The 21452-nt window shown below is 37.1% G+C and overlaps 1 protein-coding gene across 9 annotated transcripts in view; it reads right to left on the bottom strand.

Moving 5' to 3' along the window:
- The window catches only part of Marchf1 (membrane associated ring-CH-type finger 1), an 854833-nt gene that overhangs the window by 471191 nt on the left and 362190 nt on the right, over positions 1–21452 (bottom strand). The window lies entirely within an intron of this gene.

Genomic DNA, 21452 nt, shown 5'->3' with positions numbered 1-21452 from the left:
TAAACCCTTAGCTAGACTCACTAAAGGGCACAGGGACAAAATCCTAATTAACAAAATCAGAAATGAAAAGGGAGACATAACAACAGATCCTGAAGAAATCCAAAACACCATCAGATCCTTCTACAAAAGGCTATACTCAACAAAACTGGAAAACCTGGACGAAATGGACAAATTTCTGGACAGATACCAGGTACCAAAGTTGGATCAGGATCAAGTTGACCATCTAAACAGTCCCATATCACCTAAAGAAATAGAAGCAGTTATTAATAGTCTCCCAGCCAAAAAAAGCCCAGGACCAGACAGGTTTAGTGCAGTGTTCTATCAGACCTTCAAAGAAGATCTAATTCCAGTTCTGCACAAACTATTTCACAAAATAGAAGTAGAAGGTACTCTACCCAACTCATTTTATGAAGCCACTATTACTCTGATACTTAAACCACAGAAAGACCCAACAAAGATAGAGAACTTCAGACCAATTTCTCTTATGAATATCGATGCAAAAATCCTCAAAAAAAAAATTCTAGCTAACCGAATCCAAGAACACATTAAAGCAATCATCCATCCTGACCACGTAGGTTTTATTCCAGGGATGCAGGGATGGTTTAATATACGAAAATCCATCAATGTAATCCATTATATAAACAAACTCAAAGACAAAAACCACATGATCATCTCGTTAGATGCAGAAAAAGCATTTGACAAGATCCAACACCCATTCATGATAAAAGTTTTGGAAAGATCAGGAATTCAAGGCCCATACCTAAACATGATAAAAGCAATCTACAGCAAACCAGTAGCCAACATCAAAGTAAATGGAGAGAAGCTGGAAGCAATCCCACTAAAATCAGAGACTAGACAAGGCTGCCCACTTTCTCCCTACCTTTTCAACATAGTACTTGAAGTATTAGCCAGAGCAATTCGACAACAAAAGGAGATCAAGGGGATTCAAATTGGAAAAGAGGAAGTCAAAATATCACTTTTTGCAGATGATATGATAGTATATATAAGTGAGCCTAAAAATTCTACCAGAGAACTCCTAAACCTGATAAACAGCTTTGGTGAAGTAGCTGGATATAAAATTAACTCAAACAAGTCAGTGGCCTTTCTCTACACAAAGAATAAACAGGCTGAGAAAGAAATTAGGGAAACAACACCCTTCTCAATAGTCACAAATAATATAAAATATCTCGGCGTGACTCTAATTAAGGAAGTGAAAGATCTGTATGATAAAAACTTCAAATCTCTGAAGAAATAAATTAAAGAAGATCTCAGAAGATGGAAAGATCTCCCATGCTCATGGATTGGCAGGATCAACATTGTAAAAATGGCTACCTTGCCAAAAGCAATCTACAGATTCAATGCAATCCCCATCAAAATTCCAACTCAATTCTTCAACGAATTAGAAGGAGCAATTTGCAAATTCATCTGGAATAACAAAAATCTAGGATAGCAAAAACTCTTCTCAAGGATAAAAGAACCTCTGGTGGAATCACCATGCCTGACCTAAAGCTTTACTACAGAGCAATTGTGATAAAAACTGCATGTTACTGGTATAGAGACAAACAAGTAGACCAATGGAATAGAATTGAAGACCCAGAAATGAACCCACACACCTATGGTCACTTGATCTTCGACAAGGGAGCTAAAACCATCCAGTGGAAGAAAGACAGCATTTTCAACAATTGGTGCTGGCACAACTGGTTGTTATCGTGTAGAAGAATGCGAATCGATCCATACTTATCTCCTTGTACTAAGGTCAAATCTAAGTGGATCAAGGAACTTCACATAAAACCAGAGACACTGAAACTTATAGAGGAGAAAGTGGCGAAAAGCCTTGAAGATATGGGCATAGGGGAAAAATTCCTGAACAGAACAGCAATGGCTTGTGCTGCAAGATCGAGAATTGACAAATGGGACCTAATGAAACTCCAAAGTTTCTGCAAGGCAAAAGACACCGTCAAGAAGACAAAAAGACCAACATCAGTTTGGGAAAGGATCTTTACCTATCCTAAATCAGATAGGGGACTAATATCCAACATATATAAAGAACTTAAGAAGGTGGACTTCAGAAAATCAAATAACCCCATTAAAAAATGGGGCTCAGAACTGAACAAAGAATTCTCACCTGAGGAATACCAATTGGCAGAGAAGCACCTGAAAAAATGTTCAATATCCTTAATCATCAGGGAAATGCAAATCAAAACAACCCTGAGATTCCACCTCATACCAATCAGAATGGCTAAGATAAAAAATTCAGGTGACAGCAGATGCTGGCGTGGATGTGGAGAAAGAGGAACACTCCTCCATTGTTGGTGGGATTGCAGGCTTGTACAACCACTCTGGAAATCAGTCTGGCGGTTCCTCAGAAAATTGGACATAGTACTACCGGAGGATCCAGCAATACCTCTCCTGGGCATATATCCAGAAGATGCCCCAACTGGTAAGCAGGACACATGCTCCACTATGTTCATAGCAGCCTTATTTATAATAGCCAGAAGCTGGAAAGAACCCAGATGCCCCTCAACAGAGGAATGGATACAGAAAATGTGGTACATCTACACAATGGAGTACTACTCAGCTATTAAAAAGAATGAATTTATGAAATTCCTAGCCAAATGGATGGACCTGGAGGGCGTCATCCTGAGTGAGGTAACACATTCACAAAGGAACTCACACAATATGTACTCACTGATAAGTGGATATTAGCCCCAAACCTAGGATACCCAAGATATAAGATACAATTTGCTAAACACATGAAACTCAAGAAGAATGAAGACGGAAGTGTGGATACCATGCTCCTCCTTAGAATTGGGAGCAAAACACCCATGGAAGGAGTTACAGAGACAAAGTTTGGAGCTGAGATGAAAGGATGGACCATGTAGAGACTGCCATATCCAGGAATCCACCCCATAATCAGCATCCAAACGCTGACACCATTGCACACACTAGCAAGATTTTATTGAAAGGACCCAGATGTAGCTGTCTCTTGTGAGACTATGCCGGGGCCTAGCAAACACAGAAGTGGATGCTCACAGTCAGCTAATGGATGGATCACAGGGCTCCCAATGGAGGAGCTAGAGAAAGTACCCAAGGAGCAAAAGGGATCTGCAACCCTATAGGTGGAACAACATTATGAACTAACCAGTACCCCGGAGCTCTTGACTCTAACTGCATATGTATCAAAAGATGGCCTAGTCGGCCATCACTGGAAGGAGAGGCCCATTGGTCTTGCAAACTTTATATGCCCCAGTACAGGGGAACGCCAGGGCCAAAAAGGGGGAATGGGTAGGTAGGGGAGTGGGGGTGGGTGGGTATGGGGGACTTTTGGTATAGCATTGGAATTGTAAATGAGCTAAATACCTAATAAAAAATGGAAAAAAAATTAAAACTGTTCTAAGTAGCTGCATGTAAAAAGAAATCTACACAGAGGAAACTGGAAAAGAACATATCATGTATTAGTTATGGGAAGAAATGCTGGAAGATTAATGTGTTTTTTTCCCTCTGTCTCATCTATGTTTTGTATTTTCCAACTTTTATATAATGCATATTCTGTGTAATGATAAACCTTGGGAAGAAAGTCTTGTGCTTCATACATATATTTTTACATTTCATATCATGATGCTAAATTTAAAATATTAAATAACTTTAAGCGTTTCCAAACTTAAAAAAAAAAAAAAAGAAATCAAGCAAGCCTAAGACCTGATAGTAATGGTAGTATGTGTCCACTGACACCAAGTTTGCTTGCAGTAACAGAATACTCCACTTTGTTGTCAAGTCAAGAGCTTGGCTTCACTTCTTTTTTCTTTTTCTTTATTGCTTTTTCTTTTTCTTTTTTCTTAAAGACACTTCTTAACATCCTTGCACCTACAAAAAAAGGTGTAATACGAGGCCATTTATTTAAGTATATGCTAGATCGAGGGATGGGCACCTGTTTTCATTGAAGATACACTTTCTTTCAGCATTCCTTGTTAAGGAAAAGACTCTCCCTAATGCTCATTGCATTGCTGTAAGCCATTTCTTATTACTAATCTACTTTGAATTCAAACCTTGAACCTTTGAGTTGATGCCCTCTCCCCACCTTATTCATCATACACTGTGAATCTGACTTGCTCTGGGAAGACCCACAGTCATCACCCAGGTAGTGATCCTCATTGGCACTTTTTCTAGCACTACCCAGTGCTAGGTAGTTCTTATCATGACTCTATGTTGCCACATATGATTTTTGCAAGCTCAGTGATTCCCATTTTTTTCTTGGAAACAAGCACCAAGGCAGGTAGTACCCTGCAATGGTTGAGACATTTTTTTTAATTAGGTATTTTCTTCATTTACATTTTCAATGCTATCCTAAAAGCCACCCTTACCCTCCCCTCCCTCTCCTCTACCCACCCACTCCCACTTCTTGGCCCTGGCGTTTCCCTGTACTGAGGCATATAAAGTTTGCAAGACCAATGGGCCTCTCTTTCCAGTGATGGCCAACTAGGCCATCTTTTGATACATATGCAGCTAGAGTCAAGAGCTCCAGGGTACTGGTTAGTTCATATTGTTGTTCCACCTATAAGGTTGCAGATCCCTTTTGCTCCTTGGGTACTTTCTCTAGCTCCTCCATTGGGGGCCCTGTGAGACATTTTTACTACAGCCTTTTGCTCCTGTGCTTCAGAATATTAAAGAGCATTTTTGTGCTAAGATTTTATTTTTCTAAAACCCCTTTAATAAATTTTGGAGAACAATCATTTAAAAACAATTTTAAATTATTTAGAGCTTAGAAATCTCCTTTGCTCCTTTGGTGAAAATTTAATGAGTTTCATACAAAGACACGACATCTGGCTTGAACCATAGGAGATAAACACTCTGAACAATAGACCTTGGATGTTTAAGGGGTTTTTTGTTTTTGTTTTTGTTTTTTTTTATTTTGTTTTTTTGTAAAAAGAAAGAAGAAGAAGAAAGAAAAAGAAATATCTGCATTTACTTCCATTCAAATGATTTTTCCAGAAGGCACTGTGTATCTCCACAGAACCTTGCACTTCACAGTCCTGGGTTAGAATGAAACCATTGTGCTTTTAGGGAATAAGGATCTAATTGAGATATAAAATCTCACCCTCACCAAATTCCACTTAAATGAAGCTATAAGTCATTACTGATTTTATAACCCTATCAAAGGTTATGGCCCAGCATTCTGAGGCTGTGCTTTGGTTGAGGGCATTGTGTATATCGATTGTGCAGAGGAAATGACAGCAAAGTAGTTCATCAATGTAAGTGACATCACTTCTGTTTCTGAGAGATACTGGTAGCTTTAAAACTTGAAAGAAAAATTTCTACAATTTGTCTTCTTCAATAGCCCAAACTTGTGACTAAATAAAAGCATGCTGCTATAGGAAAAGAAAAAGCAATGTTGTTTAGTTAAAATATATTTTATTGGTTGTGGTAATTTACAAATTATAGAAGGATCTTTACTGGATCATTGAAAGAAAAAGCCATATTACAGAATGCTTTAGAGATCAGTTAGCCAAACCTAACATTCTACAGAGACTTCCAGAGATTTGTAGCTGCTAGTATCAAAAGATAGTCTCAATGCAAATCATATTTCCCGATATTCCTTCTTACAGACACTCCCACCTTGAGCCAAGATTGAACTTGTAATTTTACTGACTAGAAGAGTTATGTAGTGTTGAAGCAGGGCCAACTTCAGAAGACTGTTGAGAGTCTATTTCCTTTCTCTTAGAAGCCAAGTACTTGCTACAAAGAGCTAACGGTACTTGATACTACTACACAAAGGTGTCTAAATTATACAAAGAGGTTCTAGGGATGAGATTTTGCACATTTAGAGAAACAGCTGAAGGTGTGTGAACCAGGAAGCACTTGGAAATCCAGCCTGGTCAAACGTTGATAGAATTCCAACTTTAGCTACAACCAGACTGAAATATGCTTAAGACACAATATATTAACTGTTCAACTGAACTGAGTCAACCAAACTAATAAATTTGAGAGCCATTTATAAATTGTCATTATAAGCCACTGGACATTTTGTTATCCTGGGTCAATAAACAGAAGACTTATACAAAGGGCTAATACAAGACAATATCCTACTTCTCCTAAGTTATTATTTGTTGGCTTTTGCCACAGTAGTCACATTTGCTCTTATCCATTTTGCCTAATATCTACATGTCATGTTATTATGAATGATTATGTGACACTTAGCAAAGTCTTCTTTGAATTATGGGTTTATATATGATTCTTCTTATAATTAACAAGAGCTGAGAAGGTCTGCTGTTTAATTTCAGGGATAACAGCACAGGTAGTTGGTGTTTTTTTTAAACAGTTTTCAAAATAAGTTTTATCACCATTCATTTAATAAAGAATGAATATCAGCAACTGTGTATATATTCTATATTACATTAAGTTTTCTTATAAGGAGAGGTTGTTAAATGGGCTCCATCTTCTAGATGTTGATATTTGGAAGATTTATAGTATGCCTCAAGCATAAGTGACTTTAAGGAGTTAAGAAGTGGTATCATTACCAATCAAAGCCCAGTTTGTCAACTTTGTGCTAAGACAATACCAAAATGCTGCTTTATACTTTATATATGGAGAAAACAACAATTTTATAAGCATGCAAAACAGGTCTAATAAGGATCTACTTTTGCATCTCATCATTTGCTACTATTCTCTAAGAATCCTTTACTGTAAACCACTCCTTGGGCAGTACTTCCATTTTGATTTCAATCTTCTTGAAGTTACCATGTAACAATCACTGCATCCATGACTTCTCAAATAATGAAGAGCACATTTAGACACCCCAGAGCTACTCTTGGGACTCATGAATGTTATCGAAATCATGATCTATACTAAGTTGAGATTGTGCTGATGTTATCCTGATGCCCTAAGCATGCCACATAGTTTTATAGCTTTAACAGTAAAGTATTTGTTCTGCAAACATATGGACCCAATTTTGGTCTCCATAAACTACATTAAAAAGCCATGAACAGAGGATGTGGAGCAAATGGAACACTTCCTCATTGTTGGTGGAAGTGCAAACAACCACTTTGGAAATCAATTTGGCAGTTTCTCAGAAAACTAGAAACAGTTCTACCTCAAGACCCAGCTATATCACTCCTGGGAACATATTCAAAAGGTGTTCCACCATTCCACAAAGACAATTCCTCAACTATGTTCATAACAGCTTTATTCTTTTTTTCCATTTTTTATTAGGTATTTAGCTCATTTACATTTCCAATGCTATACCAAAAGTCCCCCATACCCACCCACCCCCACTCCCCTACCCACCCACTCCTTCTTTTTGGCCCTGGCGTTCCCCTGTACTGGGGCATATAAAGTTTGTAAGTCCAATGGGCCTCTCTTTGCAGTGATGGCCGACTAGGCCATCTTTTGATACATATGCAGCTAGAGACAAGAGCTCCGGGGTACTGCTTAGTTCATATTGTTGTTCCACCTATAGGGTTGCAGTTCCCTGTATTCTTAATAGCCAGAAACTGAAAACATCCTAGATGTTTCTCAAGTGACGAACGGATAAAGAAAATGTGGTAATGTATACAATATAATACTACACATCTATTAAAAACCAAGGCATCATGAATTTTTTTTAGGCAAATGAATGGAACTTAAGGATATCATCCTGAGTGAGATAACCCAGTCCCCAAAGGACATGCATGGTATGCACTCACTTATAAGTGGATATTAGCCATAAAATACAGGTACCATGCTATACAGAAGGATGTTTGAGTCTCACTTGGAAGGGGGAATAAATAGTCATAAGAGACAGACAGAAGGAAGGATCTGAGAGTGAGGTTGGATAAGAAAGTGGAAGGGGGTTCAGGATCAGGTATGTGGAAGCACAGTAGAGATATCTAGATAGCCATGAAAATGAATGGAAACCTGCAACTGATAGGGTGAAAAAGTAGGAGCATCTCCAGGAAGAGACAGAGACCTGGGATAAGTTAGGCACCCAAGAATCAATGTGGGTGATTTTGCTGTGGCTTGTTATACTCGGGAAACAGAACCCGAAGAGGCCACCTCCTGTACCCAGGAAGGAATGCCAATGGAGTGATAGATACACCAATCCACCCACAAAATTTTCAAACCAAACTTTATCCTTCAAGAAATGCAGGCATGACGGATGGAACAGAGACTGAGGGAACAACCAATTGGTTGGGCCAACCAATAACTGGCCCAACTTGAGTCCCATCCCATGGGCAAGCACCAGTTCCTAACACTATCAATGACACTCTTTTATTGTTGCAGACAGTAGCATGTTGTCCTCTGAGAGGCTCCACTCAGCAGCTGACTCAGACAGATACAGACATCCAAAGCCAAACAGTCAATGGAGCTTGGGGACTCTTATGGAAGAGTAGGAGGAAGGATTGCAGACCCTGAAGAAGATACGAATACCAAGAGTCAACTAACCTGGACTCTTGGGGCTCTCAGAGTCTCAACCACCAAGCAAAGAACATACATAAGCTGGACCTAGGCCTCCCTGAATATATGTAGCAGATGTGTACCCTGTCCTTCATGTGGGTCCCAAACAATTGGAACTGGGGATATCCCGAAAGCTGTTGCCTGTATGTGAGATATATTCTTCTAGATGGGCTGCCTTTTCTGGTAATAACCAGGAGAGCCCTCACCTGCTCAGAAGAGAAGGGGGTAGGGGAAGGGTTGTAGGGGAATGACCAGGAAAGAGTGAATGAATTGGGTGTAAAGTGAATAATTAAAACAAACAAACAAACAAACAAACAAATAAATGTCATGTACAATGACATATACTTATAATCTCAAAGCCAGAAAAATAGAGACTGGTGACTCCCATAAGTTTTCTAGCAATGTCTATAGAAACTAGATAACTTTAGACAGAGAAACACTCCCATATTTGATCTCTGGCCTTTACATGCATGTACAAATACATTTACAGGAACCTACATGCAAATGTATCCATATTCACATAATCACATACCACACACAAACATAAAACATACAAACAATAATTTTGAGTAATTTGGAAACTTTATAGGTCTCAGGACTGTTAGGCAGCTTTGTGATAGTACTTAGAATGATGATGAATAGTTTGCAGCCTTAACACCATATGGACTCCCAAACTGGAAGAAGACAACTGGATGGCGACATTTTTCTAAGCACTCCAAGTGTGACACTGATCTTTCATTAGGGAATATATCACCAAGGTACAGAAATACTCTATTCTTGGCACTTTTACATGGCCTCACTATGAATTCTTGAATGTACTCTGCATGGGAGGATTATTATCATAAGTATCCTCATGTATAGATGAGAAAATTCCCTGTAGAGAAATGTCCAATAGAATTGAATTTCATCAATACAGAGCAAGACTTTCTTGAAATTGGAATGTTTCTTTATATTTTAAGTTAAAGAAAGAAGAAATTTTTGAAAGAGCTCCAAAATGCAACATCTAGTTGTCAGTGGTTCCATAGATGAATATGTCTATCAACAATCCTGATAACATGGATTCCATCTCCAGTATCCAAATGGTGGAGGGAGAAAACTAGTTCCTATGTTGTCCTCTGAATTCCACACATGCACCTACCAAACAAAAATTTAAATATAATGAAAAGTTAGTTTTAAATAGAGGTCTCAGTGCTAGCTCATTCCTGACTCCAGATAGTGTTTTTTTATCAGAATTAGTGACATATGAATTAGTTACATCTGCATTATTATTTTTAAACTTTCTGAAAATACACAGTAAAACCAAGTTGATTTATATCAACTCTTCCCAGTTGGATAGATTCCTGAATCTGAAAAACACATCATCATGGAACTCTTAGAAAACTTCTTGTTCTAATAATATATAAGTCACATTGAGCATAATAAATCCTAAAACCCTGAATTTGATGTTAAATGATGTGCAGAATACTTTTATTACAGAAAGGACATACTATGAGTTGTCCTTATCACAATCTTGAGTGAAAGTTATGATCCATCACAAACTCAAAGAAAGTAGATAGAATTAGATAAAACTATACATTTTAAGTACACCTAGTATATTATTTAGTTTTCTATTGCTTTGCTAAAACACCATGACCAAGATAGCTTAAAGAAGAAAGCATGTGTCTTAGTTTACAGTTCCAGAAGATTAGAATCTGTGATGGGAGAGTGGGGTAGAGTGTCAGAAGCAGGAAACCAAGAGTTCACATCTAAAACTAGAATCATAAAACAAAGAGGACTCACTGGAAATGATATGAGTCCTTAAACTATCAAAGCCATGCTCCAGTGACACACTTCTCATAACAAGGTCATAGCTGTTAAACCTCCCAAAGAGTGCCATCATTTGGTGATTAAGTGTTCAAATGTCTAAGACCATGGGAAGGTTGTGGAATCTCATTCAAACTATCATATTTAGTATTAAAGGCTAAAAATTATCAATAGTTATATAATATATATAATTTTTTCTGCAGGATATATATATATATATATATATACAAATAATATTTTTTCAAACCATTGAGCTTACTAATATTTCAAGGTAAAATTTACTCTAATTATATTAAAATTTGCTCTATCACATTATGACAAAAATACACAATTTGAACATTTATAAGTTGGTGCATTCAATGTAATTTCATAATATATTGTCTTTATAAACATAGTTATTTGCATGCAAGAGAGACAGTATTTCATTTTAATTAGGATATTTAAATTTTTTACTATTAATAGAAACAACTTTATGGTATGAAACAGAACTCTAAGCTATAAATTTGTACCCAATAAATAGGATTAGAAACAAGCATCCAATTTCCAAGTGTTTGAACTTAATGATCAAGTAGTTATATCAATGAACACATGTATGTGACACTTCTTGAACTAGCTACTTATAACTGAGAAATGATTGAGAAGTCAATCATGGAAAGAGCAACAATGGTGAATTATAAAACTTGTGACACTCACCAGCTACTCAATAATTTTTGAAGAGTCAATACATAAATGAACTGAAGCTATTATTTTGAAGATTTTTCTACATACCACAGACTAATGTAAACAATTTTATAGATTAAAGTGTTTGGGCTTCATCATATTTCTGTTTATGCTGTTGTACAAGTAAGAAAATTTGGTTTTGGGGAATAATTTCCCCAATGTTCCAGCAGAGTTTTCAAGTCAGATTTTATCTATTTTAAAGCTCCAGCTGGAGGCAAAGAAGCATGAAGCAAAGGCAGTTAAATACTGATATGGTAGCATAACAGCTGTCATGTAAAACAAAGGCCCTGACCCCATAAGAAGGGTTATTCTTCTATGCAATAACAAATACTTTAGATATGAGTTCTTTTTTTAGTGAAGTCTACAAAACCAAACACTAGAGAACATGAAATGAACGTTGAAGGCAAAGGGAAAATATGGCAGCATAGTTATGCATTCACACAGCAATGAACAGATCATTGTGCCTGTAGCTTTTCAAATGGAAAGCCCAGCAGGCCTGGGAAGGGAAATATTTTGGGGACTGAATTTCTGCAGTACCTCACAGACCACAACAAGCAAATGAGATTTGGCCATGGGAAGTAATCAAGTTACTTAAACCAGAGAAGTGATATTGTCTGATTATCTGTTACCAAGTTAGCCTGTCAACAGTTAAGATTGGCTTTGATAGAGATCAACAGGGAAAAGGGAAGCACAGCAAATGAAGAAGAGAAGAGGATGACCTTTGCCAAAATGCCCAACAGTGGTGAGATAGTCCCTGAAGAGATCACCTCCAGTAGATAGATAGGGTCCCAGTGGAGAGACAAGGCCACCCACCCATTTTTAAAATTTTGACCCAGAATTTTTCCTGTTTAAAAGAAATGCATGGACAAAAAACGAAACACAGACTGAAGAAAAGGACATCCAGTGACCCACTCAACTTGGGATCCATCCCATGAGCAGGCAACAAACCATGACACTATTACTGATCCCATGATATGCATGATGTGCTCCTAGCACGGCTGTTCTCTGAGAGGCTCTACCAGCAGCTGACTGGGATAGATGCAGACACTAACATGCAACCACTGGACTGCACTCAGGGACCTCTATGGAAGAGCTGGAGAAAGGATTGAAGGAGCTGAAGGGTATGGCAACCTCATAGAAAGAACAACAGTATCAACTAACCCAAGACCCCTCAGAGCTCCTGAAGACTAAGTCACCAACTGAAGAGCATACCATGACCCACAGCACATATGTAGCACAGGACTGCCTTGTTTGGCCTCAGTAGGAGAAGATGCACCTAATTCTGTAAAAACTGATGCCATGGGGAAGGTGGAAAGCTGAGGATGGGATGACCTGGGGGTGAGTGGATGGGGGAGTAACTTCTCAGAAGCAAATGGGAGGGGGAAAAAGGTGAAGAACTCTAGGGGGGTACTGAGAACTGGGTCAAAATTTGGAATGTAAATAAATAAAACAATTTAATAAAAATTAAATAAATAAAAATAGAGGTGTGAATGATCTATTATGGATGCTGCATCTCACTGGCAGAATGATTCCTGTGGTCATTTTTCTTTTAAAGGGGTTGAAGAAAATCAATTTGCATACATGTCCCAATAGAGACAGAAGAGAAACAGTGCTTGGCCTGTACTAATCAATGGCATTCCTGTTCTCATTCTTTGTCTACAGTCCTAAAATTTTTTCTCAAGTCCCATAACTTTGGATAGTGGAAGCCGGAAGTGACGCTAAGTATATGTCAGAAAATTACTATCCAAGCAATCTATCTTTTTGTTTAAGTTTATGCTTAGTTAATGGGTTAATATTTGAGCACTCATAAGAAGCATCCATGAATGCTTTTCAATGACTTTCAACCGAGTATCAAGGAAACTATCTCAGTGGACATAGGATTTTTTTTAGTGAGAGGGTGAACTAAGGAGGCTTGGATTTTTTTTCTGGATGAAAATGCTTCCTTCACAACAGTCTTAGTGCTGTACATCCAGGCAAAAAAATTTTGGTAGAAGGTATTTTAACATATATATTACATAACCATAACTAAATTAATAAATAAAATGAAAGAAAAATTTAGACTCAAGTGTCTCTATATGCCATTTGTAGAGTCAGGATTTGGATAGTTAATTTACTACTTGTTACAAACAAGTAAGCAATATTACTTATTTTCCTATAATTCAAAAAATGGGAATGATTTTCATGGATTACTGTCACCAAACAATACTTTGAGCATTTAGTTCTTGCCTTTCATGCCAAGAGCATATATGAATATTTCAAGGAGGAACATTTGTTGACTCTCCATTATGCTGAGCACTGAAGAAATGAGTTCTGGTTTCCTACAACCTGTCAGCTTCCTTTGCAGTTGGTCACACAATATTAACTACATGTAAGACAAGTATGGGCTATACACACAGACAGCCACAGTAACCATCCCCTCCTTCAGTACACTCCTCTTCCATCTGACCCCCATCCAACTTAGGGCTGTAAAGTAAGAGCAGCTTGGAATGCATTAATGAGGTGCTTCAACTTAGTTGTGCTCCTGGCCTAAAAAAAAAGGTAGGACAGAAAAACAGTGTGGCTCCAGGGGACTTGGAGGTCCCAGATATATCCCAGCTTTCACAGCTAGCAAAGAACAAGTGGTGTGGCCATGCAAATAGCCATAGATACTTTTTGGAAGTTTTCTTATTGAGTTATTTTGAAATAGACTCACAGGAGATCATTCTGCAATATCCTCTAGAGAGCTTATGTGCTTTTCTTAAGAAGAATGGGGTGGAAGACATTTCTGAGAAAAGAATGTAGCTCACATGCTGCCAGTGAGAGTGGAACACATTCCTCCTGTTCACATGCACAGCTGGTATACTCTATTTGCATATTCATATTTGTGCTAAACTCAATATTGAAGAGTACCATTTCAAGTAAGAAAACTGTAAGAGCAGCATCATGAAGCTCTGCGTGTTCCCTCTAGCATTTGTTTTTGAGTTAAGGCAAATTTCTGTTAGAATGGTGATGTTCTCAGAAGTGTCCAAGAAGAGCTCTGTCAGTGTGGTGATATATTTTAGAAAATATGCTCTTGGGGATATTGATTCTTGCCAATAAAGTTTGTACATGACAGAACCACAGTAATATATATTTTAACATGGTTTCTGCTTTTACAGAAAATTAAATTAGATTTAGTGCAAAGGCAAAAATGATTTTTCTTAGACTGCAAGTTCATCCTTCCTTTATTTATCGCTGGTGATATATGTAGCATATGCTGCAGTCCATCTGGATGGAGAACAGATCAAAATAAATGACATGAAACAGAAATATATGCCATGTACAATATGTTCCTTTGATTCTGTTTTTGTTAAACTTGGTGGAATGCAGCTTATTAATCAATGCATTTATGATTCAACAAAAATATGTGGCTTAGAAATATGGAATAGCATAGGAAATGATGCTACTCAAACTAGTAAACATCTTTAATCCACAATACATGCTTTAGGATGTACATAAATACGTTTTAAAGGAGATAACTAGCTCAATTGGAAAAGCTTTTCCTAAAAGTGGTGGTTTATTAAACCATAAAGCTCTAGTGTCAGAGGCAGGATGCCTCCTGTTTTCCAGAGGTGTGTGACAAAACCTCAAAATTAAACAAGCTCCTGCCATTCCAGCATTTGCCCAACAGAACTAGACAATAAGAATATTTTACTGAAAAAGATGCAGCCATTTCAACCATCAAAGTGCAGGCAGCTGTAGATCCCTGGACTAAATCTGTAAGAGAACATGTCCACCAACAACGATGACCAGATCGAAAAGAAGCCCACTGTGGAATCATTTTATCCTTTTCAAGGGAAGGGGAGGCATTGCTTCTCATTGCGGCCCCTACCAGGATCCTAATGGATAGTTTCAATCACATAGTCACACAACAGATGACCCTGATTAAATTAAATGGCTCCTAAAACAAAACCCAAAGTCATGAAAAGACTGAGGTGGTGTGGGGCTTTAGTGATGGTTCAAAGATAAGAAAGAGTAACAGGAAAGAGTAATAATATATTATAAGTATGAAACTGTCAAAGAAGAAAGTTAGTTAATAAAAAATGTACAGCTCAAAAGTATCCTATTTTTTGGAAAACTGATATATTTTGAACAATCATTTTTATATCATCAACTTGCCTTTCATTTTATGTAACACTTCAGTTTAAAAATTGTGTTTTTTAAAATGCAGGCATTAAAACTAAACACAAGACCCCTGGAAAGAACAGTCAGACTAGAGTGTGAGGATCATCTAACTATTTCCAAATAGGATCTCTCCTCATTTTCCAAATATTCACAGTGGATCTTTCATGAAGGAAAAGTACTCTGGCCAACATGGATCAAATAGAGGAGAGACAAAATACTTCCTTGAGAGGAGCTCATTTTAGTCAAACTTATACAAAATGGGTGAAATTTACTCTCATGTTGCAGGGTTTAGAATCACCCAAGTAATTGACCTCTGGACATTTATCTAGAGAAATTCTAGAGAACTGGAAGAGAGAGACCCATACTGTAAATGCATGGCACCTTGTGAGATATGAAGGAATCTAAGGAAATAGCAGTCTTGCTGCCTTCTTGACTTCTTCCTGAGTGAGTACATCTGTCACTGTCGATACCACCTTCCACTGACATCACAGTCCAATTGTTTCAGCTTTGCCATGTGAAATGCACTCCAGCAACTCTCCAGGAAACTGACAAGCCTTCAGGACAAGATTGGGATTTCTGAGGCATCCAAATTCCTAGCCTGAGCAGCTATAGAGCTAGACTACACAGTACCTATTGAGGAAGCCAATTGAAGAAGTTCCCTTTAACAATACATGCACATTCTATCTCCTGTGTTACTCCTAATAACTCTGCCTGATACTGTAGGTGATTTCATGTACTGATCCTTAATGACAATGAAAGGAAACCTAAGGAGTGAGTTAGGGTGCAGCAGTATTGCTCAGATTAAACTGACAGATAGGGAGAATCATCTATGTGAAGGGCATGGAAGATAAGCATGCACATAAATGAAAACTTTTAAAAAATCTTCTGGCCTGAAATGGATTACATGCCATTAACTAAAGAAAAAATGTGTGGTTATTGTCCACAACAAACACACTGACTAGCAAGGAGATAGCTATGTTGTATATAATTAAATTGTAGTGCTTCACAGAAAACTAGTTCAAGTTAATTGGGTTAGACTTGCCAGTCAGTTTAGCTCTATTAGTCAAATTTTTACAACATAAGAGACTGTAAATAGTAATGAAAAAAGGAAGTGGACAGAGCTGAGAATGTAGCACGGATTTGAGGTTTGCACATCCAAGAAATAAGGTCAAATGGGTAGTCTAATACCTGGGGCAGAAAAAAACAGAAGCAAGATTATTAGAAATGTAAGTAGAAGTCTGGGAAATGAGAGAATATGGCAAATAAAGATACATCACAGATCTTGGTTGTTATTTTTCTTAATCTTATGCCTGTGTACATGTCTGTGCAGGGACATAAACAGTTGCTTGCAGAGGCTGGAACCCTCAGAAGCCTCTGGAGCTATAGTTCCTGGTGTTTGTAATCCACTCAATGTGATGCTGGGAACTGAACTTGGGTCCTTTGTGAGAACAGTTCATGATGTTTACCACTGAGCCATAGTTCTGTAACCCAGATTCTTCACCCATATTTAAGGGTCTCCATAGTAATATACATTACTGAGTTACTAAATTTAAAGACCAAGGAGCCAGATAGAAAGATTTGATCTTTCTATGATGTCATATAACTTTATGGAGACTTTTAAATGCAATACTATATTCTAAAGAAAGTTGATGTTTAACTTTGATTGCCAATTTAATTAGATTGAGAAGACAACTCAAAGGTTAATACTAAATGATGTATTCATTGTATGTCGATGATTTTTCAGATACAACTAAGTGGGAAATATCTACAAATATAGGTGACAATATCCAATAAGCTGGTGACAGAGATGAATCAAAGTGAAAAAAAAATTCAGCTAACAAAGAGATGACATGACTCTTCTTCATTATCTTCTCCCTCCTGAGTTTTCTGACTCACCACAACAGAGACAACTGACTGTGGAGTAGAACCTCTGGAACCATAGGCCAAAACATTGCCTCCTTTTAAATTGATTCTTTCATTACAATTAAAACAGAACAGAAATTAAAACAATAAGCAATGCCTTTTGTGTGTCTATTAAAAACAGATGAAAATAGAGAACTGTGAGTGAGCCCAAGTAAAGATTTCTGCCAAAAGAACATTCCAGATTGCTTTTGAGATAATTCAATTTTAAAAATCCAAAGTGCATTATGCGCTGATGTACTAGAATTCTTTTTATGATACTAAGGTGTTTTAAGTGTTTAAGTTTTCTGTCAGATATAGAATTCTCAAAAGGCTCAATTTAGAAGAATTAAATTGTTATGATCAGTGCAACTCTTAGAATTGCGAAGTTAAATTAGCAGCTGAAATTAACTAATCAGTGAATGGCAAAAATGATTTCTATATGTAAATATGGTATTAAAATAGAATGTCAGATCCCTTCAAATATAGTGTAGGGGTAGGCATAAAATCTAAGCTGAAGTCCAGAGATTACCAAGGCCAGCTGCACAAATTTGTCAAGAAGAGTCATCTCTAGAACACAAATCATCAACATATATTTAAGGGAGATTATATTACTTTCTATTGTGTCATAATCACCTGTTCTCAAAAACAACATAATTTCAGAGGTGGTTATTTAGGTATATATCATGTTTAAATAAACTTAGTGGAGTCCATTCATACAGATATCATCAGTGGGGCCCAATTAGCTCTTATGAATGGTTAAGTGTGTGCTCTATAGGCAGGGCCATTAAATAGCTGCCCAGCTTGTAATAAAACAAGAGGGACAATCATAATGGGAAAGAACTTTATAAGGATGTTTGCCTTATCTTGTATAGTTTCCCACTGTCAAAAAAAAGTTTCATGGAAAAAAGGAGACACAACATCCATGAGCTTTGATTTTGAGGGCTAACCACAAATCTGAGTGATTGTTGAAATGAATACACCATATTACACAAAGTAACCAATGTTAAAAATAAATTTTTGCATTAAAAAATCAAGGACATTGTGGTGGAAATAGCAAATAAGGCTTTTGATAAACATTATTTAAAAAATCCTAAGTTTTGTGAGAAAAAAAAAAAACACGTCTCTCTTTGTTCAATGGTGTCCTCACCCCTAAGTGTAGCTTTTATTGACAAAAAGAAATATATGGTGAATAGATAAATAACTTTAAATAGAAGTCAATTTTCCTCCAGAAGCTCTAGAATGCCAAGAATTATCATCTGAATAGCACATTTGAAGAAAAGTAGGGTAATGCTGTGGTTTTGAACATGCCCTCTGGCTTACATCATGGTTTTGCCTGCTATTAGGTATCTTTTGAGACAGTATCATAGATTGTTAGAACTAAAATCCCTGACCTAGAAAATGAAAGAACCTACATCTGGTAACCTGAAACATGATCCTAAACTATTTACTATTACTTTCTTCAGGAGGTAGTGTCTATGCCCCTTCTCTTTTGATATGGTAGCCTTATAACTATTTTAGCCAGTGGTGAAAGTTCTATACGTCTAAGAGCTGATGATAGGAGCTGATGCAGCCCAGCCCTGATTGCAGGTGAAATGTAAAATGCTCCCATAGACTTCGGACACTGGGCCCAGCCTGTGGTGCTTTGTTGGGAGGTTGGGGTTCCTCTTGGAGGTATTAACACATATTAGGATTACAATAGAACTGCTGGGGAGTATACTTTGAGGTTCTATAGACTAGATCCACTTCATGCCTTTTCTTTATTATTGGAGAGACAGTGTGACCATCTGTCTCATCCTTCAACTGTATGGCATGATAGGCTGTATATCCTAAAACTGTAAGCCTCCTTTAAGTTGCCTCTTGCCATGCATTTGTTCACATCAGTAGAAACATAACTAGTACAGTCTTTGTTATCACAACACTCATCCTTGAATTCTAAAACTCTATGAGGCAGTTATTTTTACCCTAATATAATCATGTTATGGGGAAGTCATACGACACAAACCAGATCTGTATAGAAAATACATGTGACTGTCCTCTAATTGGCTTTTTTTCTAACCACTGTACTATATAGATGAACAAACAAACTATGAGATGATTGAGACTTTCTGGATGAGGGCCAAATCTATATGGAACAGAGATATTATCCTTGGTTCTTTTATTCCTTCATTACTCTCATGCTATAATCATAGACATAGGATTCCTTATTCAAAGGCACCAAGATTTGAAGTTATTTCTTACAAAGTAACAATAATTATGACAAATATAGAGCTGGAAAGAAGTGATGGTTCTGCAAAACCAACATGCACATCTTGATTTTGGAGCAGAGCACATGCAGATGCTGAAGGAACCTCTGTGAATGTAGATGCTATTGTCAACATGACTTAGTCACTGCATGCTTGGGTGCTTGGTCAGATACCTCTCTGTGGGTATCCCCGTTTTGAGATGAGATAAATAATGTGGTAGTAAACTAAATGTAGCATATTATCTTCCCTGCCCACTCCTCCGATATTATTAGATATTGAAACTGGTGGTTTTAATCTACTGATTTGAGGATTTGAATAGAACAGGAAGCCTGAGTGACAGGGAATTCTTCCTGTTTTGATGCCCAAGATGGCACATTTAGTTCTTCTGTTCAATAAATTTTTTAAAAAGTAAAACAAAATATAAAATAAAACAAGAACTGGAACTTTTCTTGGATCACAAGCATACCATTTCTTGGACTGTACTTATACTTAGTTTGGGGTATTTCAGATGTCTATGTTGCCAATTGCAAATTTTGGAACCTCACTGCTTCAAAATCAAAAAGGCCATTTTTTAATGATTAATTATACATGTGACTATATAGTTGTTCTGGTGTTTCTGGGGTAACCACCGTTAACAGAGATCTGAAAGACACCACAGGAGTTGAAAGGACCTCAAAAAGATTCTTGAGAAAGTTGATAAAATTGAGAATAAATTGTGAGGGCTGAACAAAAGTTTAACCATTATCAATTGTAAAACATGTGGCAAGGATCACTTGTAACAGTTAAAAATAGCCAAGGATTTTTATCTAAAGGAATGCATAAGATAAGATACAAATGTAGAGGAAAGCTGAGAGAAAGCTTATGTTTTCAAACACAATGTACATGGAAGCCTATGCTTGCTAGGCATAAATATAGAATTATTCACCTTCAATTTCTCCCAAAAGAAGAATCTCTAATGTGGTAAGTATCTCAAGATTTAAGATGAGCTCATGGGAATAAGAACACAAACCTATCAGCAGTATTTAGATGGCTGGGAAGATAGCCTACTTTAAAATATTTGGTGTGTAAGCACAAGAATCTGAGTGAAATTCCTCGAACCCAGTGTGTGTGACTGTGCGCTTTTATAATCCCAACACTGAAGTGGCAAAGATAGGTAGACAGCAGTCTTAGTTACTATTCTATTTCGGTGAAGATACACCATGACTAAGACAATTTATAGGAGAAAACGTTTAATTAAGGGCTTGCTCAAGGATTTAGAGGTTTAGCTCATGATTATTGTGGCTAGAAGACATGCAAGGAAATGGAGAAGTAGCTGAGGGCATCACATTCTGATCCATAGGACTGACATAGGCTTTTGAAACCTCAAAGCTCTCTCATACTAATAGGGTTTCTTCAGTAAGCCATACCTCCTAATCCTTCTCAAACATTTCCATTTCCAAGTGATAAGTTTTCAAACAAATGATTCTAAGAGGGTTTGTTCTCATTCAAACCAAACTATCTCTGATCTTTATCATATAGGAACTGCAGCCTAGCTCAAGATTAGTAAGGGACTCTGTCCCAAAATTCAAATAAAACAGTGTTGATCTCTAGTTTAAACACACACACACACACACACACACACACACACACACACACACACACACATACACTTGTGCAATGCACACACAAAGACACACATAAAAAAATTAGAAACGATGGTGATGATACCTCATAGAGCCCTTCAAAGACATGAAAGTGCTACACGAATCTTAATACTATACTAAGATCTCACCTTTGTTAAACAGTTATAGTCAGAGAAATTTTAATGGCCTAGATTCTAGCAGCCTCAAAGAATGTCAAAGTAGAAAAAGGATCATCTTCCAGTGATTTATAGGCATGAAGTATAGTTTAAGTTGATAATACCAGAAGTACATTAAGCCAGAGCATGTCTGCTTTCCAGCAAGATTACCTAGACCTAGAAGGTCTTGGATGTCATCGTTTTGCCATGTTGCTGAATTAAAATTCCTCTATAGCAGAATATACATCATAAACTCAGTAATTATTAACTACAGTAATAGGAGAAAATGATAAACATGTGAAATACACAATAAAAAATATATTATTACTAGGGTCAGAATCACAAAAAAGCTCCAGTTTCCTTCAATGCACTTATTTAGCAAGTCAGTCAGAGAGATAACTCATGAAAGATTATTACCATGAATGCATATGACA

This window comes from Mus musculus, chromosome 8 (genome assembly GCF_000001635.26).
Source record: "Mus musculus strain C57BL/6J chromosome 8, GRCm38.p6 C57BL/6J".
In the NCBI taxonomy this organism is placed as follows: Eukaryota; Metazoa; Chordata; class Mammalia; order Rodentia; family Muridae; genus Mus; species Mus musculus.
This window is presented reverse-complemented; position numbering and strand designations above follow the sequence as displayed.